Source organism: Dasypus novemcinctus, chromosome 9, assembly GCF_030445035.2.
Source record: "Dasypus novemcinctus isolate mDasNov1 chromosome 9, mDasNov1.1.hap2, whole genome shotgun sequence".
In the NCBI taxonomy this organism is placed as follows: Eukaryota; Metazoa; Chordata; class Mammalia; order Cingulata; family Dasypodidae; genus Dasypus; species Dasypus novemcinctus.
Genome location: NC_080681.1, coordinates 29,038,306 through 29,045,110, shown reverse-complemented (window position 1 = coordinate 29,045,110; position 6,805 = coordinate 29,038,306). Strand labels below are relative to the sequence as shown.

Sequence of the window (6,805 nt, the reverse complement as noted above, 5' to 3'; positions counted from 1 at the left end):
GATATAATGCATACTAGCAAATAACTAAATAATACCTCTCCACCCCAACAGGGAATTTATACGCTGTGAAGCCTCCTTAATATCTGTGACTACTGAGCTTTAAATGGGGCTTCCCTTTCAAAGCTTTCAAAGAAAGAATATTTTTTGGAAGCAACACCCTGACTGTAACTTGACTTTTTGACCAGATTGTTGTTTTAGCCAAAGGGAAATATCAGGTTGAAGACAGAACCATTTCATTTTAGTGAAACCTAACTTCTTGCTTTGTTTCAGAAGGAATGTTAAGAACCTCAAAAGGGTGCTCACTTCGGCAGCACATATACTAAAATTGGAACGATACAGAGAAGATTAGCATGGCCCCTGCGCAAGGATGACACGCAAATTCGTGAAGCGTTCCATATTTTTCAGCCTGCCCAGGAATGGCGCCGCCCACACTTCCCGTGCCGCTGACGACAACAGAAGCGGACAAAGAAACAAGAGGCAGCAAAAAGACACAGAAAACAGACAACCAGGGGAGGGGGGGGGGAATTAAATAAATAAATAAATCTTTAAAAAAAAAAAAAAGAACCTCAAAGGGGCAGTTATTAAGATCTGGTTCAGCTTCCAAAGAATTACTGAGATATGCATAGCCTCCCTCTAGATATTTTCAGGAAACAGGCAATATATAAGAACTTTTTTAAAAATTTGACTAAGTGCACACATTACTGAGATGATTGCTGATTCAGAAATATACTTCCAGCAACTCATTTTCTCTTACTGTTTCCAGGCACTGTACCAACAAGAAATTATTTGCCTAGGTGAAGGGGGAAATGTAAGCAAAATAAAATAAGGTTCTCTTTCTCAAAATAAATAAATAAATAGTAGGTATGGATTACTGACAACACTTTAAGATTGGCCAGTCAACTTTGTAGCCAGGCTCCATATCAGCAGTCTGAGAACAAAGTTGCTACACCAAACACACATTTCCTGGACTATAGTAGTGGCCCTTCTCTGACAATTTCCATGATAATATGCAACTCATCATGAAGTTTTTGATTAATGTTCAGTTCATCTGTCTTCTTGCTAATAGACCAAAATATTTCCATCAAGAAATAAGTGATCAGACTATGATACAAGGGGCTTTAAATAAGTCCATTTATATTGAGCAAGAAGTTGTTGATTTTTTAAAAAATGAAAATTGCCGTGTTTAGACTTCCATAACTTTCTCTACTCCTCATGGACAAGGGCTTTGAAGTGGTAAAAATGGAAAGGGGAAGGAGACAAAGACAGCAAAGTTGCATTTACTGGAGACTTGCAATGTGCAAGGTACCACACCTGGTACAGAATTTCAAATTATCTCATTTAATTCCCATAACAACCTTTCAGAATAGGTATCATTATCCCCATTTTACTGCTGAGTAAACTGAGTCTGGTGATGTTAAGTAGCCCTAGGTCAAGCAGCTAGCAAGTAGTGAGAACCAGTTTCAAACCATGGTCCATCTGACTATAAAAATCATGTTATTAACACCCCATATTATTGGCAACCCACACATAACGAGAAAGCTTGTAATTCTGTCATCAGAGATGTTAATTTTAGACCAATTTCTAATAAAAATATACAGACTTTTCCTTGATTAGCCAAATTAAGGTTGCTGAGCATTCATATAGAATAACCTGCCCTAGGCTTATATCCCCGTAAGAGCATTAGAGCCCCAAAGACACAGAGGCCATCAGTCAAAGGATGTGATGGTTTGAAGCCACACATATACCAGAAAAGTATGTTCTTGAAGTTAACCCATTCCTGTACGTGTGAACTCATTGTATGTAGGATCTTTTATCAAGTAGGACCTTGACAACATAAGATGTCACCCACCTCATTCAGGGTGGGTCTTAATCTTCTTACTGGATCATTTATAAGTGAATGAAATTCAGACAGAGAGAGAGAAAGCCACAGAAGCAAGAAGCTGAAAGCAAGGGAACTTGGAAGAGAAGGGAGAGACCGACAGACACTGCCATGTGCCTTGCCATGTGCCTTCCCATGTGGCAGAGGAATCCAGGGTCACCAGCAGTCTGTCTTCAGAAAGAAAGTACCATCTTGTTGATTGCTGATGCCTTGATTTAGATGTTTTCACAGCTTCAGAACTGTGAACTTGTAAGCTAACACATTCCCATTATAAAAGCCCACAGACAAGAACAGAGGGTCAGAAAGTTTTTACCCACAGGGCCAACTCTGCCATTTAAATAGGTGCCTTACAAAACTATTGCATATTTCCACGTCATCCCATAGTGAAGGTCAGTCAGTTAATGCAGGCAGCAGTAGTTCTAGGTATGAATTGGGGCCCAGCATGGGAAATGCAGGTTGAAGTAAGCAGAGTGGCCAGCTCAGCCTTGAGAAGGGCATGGGTCCCTGAGAAGTTGACTGGTATACTGCAATGATGCTGGACTGAGTGTTAGGTGGTGGGAATTTGGGTTCTAATTCTTATTTGTGGCAAGAATTCTAGACAGTTCAGCTTCTCTGGACTTAGTTTCCTCTTTCCTAAATACGGATATTATATTAAATATTCCAAGGTTCTCTGCAGACCATTCTATGCTTCTAAGTTTGTGTATAAAGTAGAACTAAAAGAATATTCAGAATTGGAGTGCAGAAGAGTCTTATTCTAGGCCAAGGGGTCAAGGCAAAAAGGAAACCGAAAACCCATACAAAATGTAGCAACAAGTATAAGATTCCAGTGTAAAAAGGATCTACAGATCGGTCCACTAAGTTTTAATCTAGTTTTAATCCTCAAGAAGCTGAAAATTAATCTTTAATGGGGGCCAACATGAGAATGGCAGGTCAAAGGAAAGGGGACACCTGGTTAAACAGAAAAACATTCTGAAAGAAATGTTTCTAACCAACCTCAGCATATTGGCATACTGCTTTTATTATCTCTAAATGCAATTTTGACAAGCATTTCCAAACATTTAGTATTGGTCTCAGTTCTTTTAGTAATTCCCATATTCTTAAAGGAACAGAGCTAAAGAAATCAATAAACCACAGAGACATTTTATTAGCATCCTTCTAATAAAGGAATTTGGGTTCTTAGGTTTCTCCTTGAGGGAAATAGGTTTAATCGACTGAAGAGTAATAACAGTTTGATTCATAAAGTATTTTTTAAATCTGTACTATATTTTAAATCAGTTTTGCTAATAGTCAGCACCCCCTACTTACCCAGCACTAAGTAATAACACAACCCAGCCAAGTGATGAAAAGTGTGGTTTTGTTCATTTTACATTGTTTAACTTTTTGAAGAAGATGGGCAGGTAATTTGGGGGTTCTTTGTGTCAGTCAGTAGTGTAATACTAACCACCTTCAGTGCCAAATGGGAAAGTTCTTTTACCTATGGGAAGATAATATATCAAACCATGTGCTTTGACTTTTAGGCTTAAAAGTGAAACAGGGACTTCTGGGCTAATGAATACAATTCACAAATAAATTTTTACAAGAATGAAATTTGTAGCATTAACTTTGATAAGGGTGACTGTTAAAAACCCAAATATTAACTTAGATTGATTTTTTTAAAAAAGCTATTTTCAGCCTTACAGGAAATACTATTGAGCTGTTCAAAATATTGACATGGATTTTATGTATGAACATGGAAAGAGAATCAAAATATATCAAGTAACTAACATGTTACAGCACAGTACTATATATATGTTCTTATACAATGTAAAACTAATGCAAGACTAAGCCTATACATCATACTGGTATTAGTGGTTCTTTCTGGGGATAGAGCTTTCCTTCTCTGTGTAATGTGCTTTCTATGTGCAAATTGGATACAAATCTATGTTACTACTATAATCAGAAAAAAATTTTTCTATGGGAAAATAAGATACAAGCAGGCTGCCCATAAACATGTATGCCCCTCTCTGGAGGTCTAAATCAAAGCTTAGAAGTAGGGCAGAGTTTGGCTGTGTGCCATTTAAGACCTATTTCAGGGGACTAATCTTTTTTTTTTTTTTAAGATTTATTTTTTATTTCTCTCCTTTCCCCCCCCCCCAACCCCGCTGTCTGCTCTCTGTTTCCATTCACTGTGTGTTCTTCTGCGTCTGCTTGCATTCTTGTCAGCGGCACAGGAAATCTGTGTCTTTTTTGTTGTTGTGTCATCTTGCTGCATCTGTTCTCCATGTGTGCAGCGCCTCTTCTGGGCAGGCTGCACTATTTTCGCACAGGACAGCTCTCCTTATGGGGCGCACTCCTTGCACATGGGGCTCCCCTACATGGGGGACACCCCTGTGTGGCATGGCACTTCTTGCGTGCGGCAGCACTGCGCATGGGTCAGCTCACCACATGGGCCAGGAGGCCCTGGGTTTGAACTCTGGACCTCCCACATGGTGGGCAGATGCTCTATCAGTTGAGTCAATTCCACTTCCCCTAATCATCTTTTAAAATCTGATATAAGGTATTGAACACATGTATCATTCATAGTAATCTCTTGATGATGAAGATTATGTAACAATGATGATGGATGTGAGTAAACTTTTTAAAACATGTTGAACACATCCCTTATAGGAAAGTCAGGAGAGGGAACTTTGATGCAATCTTTTACATGTTTAAGTTTCAGTAGTATCAAATATTTCAGGACCCATAACTAAAACCAACCCTACTTGTAATTTATTGATGAATATAAGCAAAGTGCTAGAGGAGCTGTTAGAAACTTGCATGACTGTTTGAAATAAGATTGTACTTCACCTGTGAGGTAAACTACTTCATAGTGTTTCAAGATCAGTAAATACATGTGACTTTGCAGGAGGCACTGGGCTAGGCACTTCAAAACACAAGTTTTTGTCGTTTTTATTGCTTTTAATGTACTCCATGAATGGGAAGGAGCACAGTGTTTAAGAGTCTGACCTTGAAGTTGGTAGACCTGAACCCTAGAACCAACCAACACCCACTCCACTGACACACTAGCTGTATGATTGTGGCCAGCTCACTTACCCTCTCTGTGTCTCAATTTCCTTATAACAGTTAAACTGCCTTTTGTGCACATTTTCTTCCACTGGGTCTATTTCACCTCACAAGGAACAAGTCCGAACTGTCTGTATTGTTGACTGCTCTATTTCCTGCATCTACAATGGCATTTGCTGTATAGAAAATACTTAATAAATATATGTTTAAAGGGCGAATTCCTTAGTGGTGCACTCTAAGGCTTTACATGTATGGTTTTTGCTTTTCATACAACTCGAAGTGAAATAGGAGATCAGGGAATAAAGGTTAGACTCTTTTACTTGGACAAGAGAACTTCTTTGCCTAAAAACCAAAACCAAACAAACAAAACAAACAAAAGAACCTATGGAAAAATCTTCCCTGAATTCTATTGTGCCTCAGAAAGTTCACTGCAAGCCCCAGAAAGTCTGCTCACTGGGCGGGTTATACAAACAAAGCAGAGGTCACTTACAAAGTCCCATCAGAGCTTAAATTGGGCTCCCTCCCCTCTCTGCATTCCTTTCCTCCCTCTTTTACTGTCGCTGAAACCTGCCCTATAAATCAGATTTAATTATCTATAAAATTTGGTGTAGAAAAGGATTTACTCATTAAAAATGTTCATCAACTTGCTACCCACGTTCCAGACTAATAGAAGCGGAAAAGAAACACCATGGAAACACCAGACGAGCTAGAGAGATAAGCAAGCTTTGAAATACCTGAACCTCAATTAAATAGCAAGTCCCAGTTTCTGCATTTGCCTTTGAAAATATCATGTCAGGAATAAGTAAATGTCACCAAATAATTAGCCTATTTCCCCCCTTTTCTTTTTTAGGTTCCCTGCTTCAACAGGTTTTTAAAAATGGTTTTTCTCAGTTTACCTCCTTTGCCTGAGTGTTACCTAAGATATTCTCCCCCACATATGTGTGTGCATTTGCAAAATGTCATAATCCCCTCAGTAGCTAAACACAATGGTTCACATTTAGTCACAGAATGAGGAGCAGTTAATTAATGAGAGTCAAGGGAGGCAGTGAGGAAACATTGGAGAAAAACGTAGCCAGTGGAAGATCAGAGGGGAAATGTCTGAAGTCAGTCCAAGATAAATCTACAATCCTTAGAGACAGCCCTGGGATAGATGCTGCTGCTTGCCAACTAAGAGTGTGTGTGTGTGTGTGTGTGTGTGTGTGTGTGTGTGTGTGTGGTTTGTTTGTTTTTGCTGGTTTGTTAAGGGGATGGAATTAGGGCATGTGGGAACTTGGAGAGAATCTTAAAATAACTTCAGCAAGGCTCCTATTCTTAAATTGTACATTAATTTCTATGAAAGTTTTCATTTGTGAAAAGGCAAAGATCTAAAAGTTGATCTCCATTTCCAGCACATGACGGATTTTTGTTGAGACTTTCCTAAATTCTCACTGCCCCAAGAAAGAAAATGCCCACAGGAGTGGGAGGGAGAAGACACATGGAGTGGCAGCGCACATGCCTCGAGGAGCCAGTCTTTCCTTATGTCCCCTCACTTCCTTCCAGAGAGACTGGCTTTCCTTGACAGCACCTGCCTCCTGTCATATCATCCCAACACTCTTCCCAACCCTAGAAATCTGGATTTTCTTCTAAAGAAAGATGTCTAGAGAGGAAAATAGGCACTGAGCAGCCAATAGAAAATGTAGCAGAGCTTGTTGATATGATCCTGTCAGATGTTTCAAGAGTTAGTAAGGCCCGTATTTTATTTTTGGATACTTGTGTCTTTTCACTTTATGTGTATCGTGTTATATATTTTTTCCCTTTAAATATTCTTTTTGTTTTTTTGTCCCATTTATATACTCTTTTGTTATTTGCCCTCAGTATTGCTTGCTGAATCTTCCATTCTGATCT

General features: G+C 39.1%; 1 non-coding gene across 1 annotated transcript; it reads left to right on the top strand.

The window, feature by feature from the left end:
- The first annotated feature begins 295 nt into the window (after window positions 1-295).
- LOC111758696 (U6 spliceosomal RNA) lies at window positions 296-402 on the top strand. Its single transcript, XR_002792879.2, has one exon. It is a non-coding gene; the product is annotated as a U6 spliceosomal RNA (small nuclear RNA).
- The last annotated feature ends 6,403 nt before the right edge of the window (window positions 403-6,805 follow it).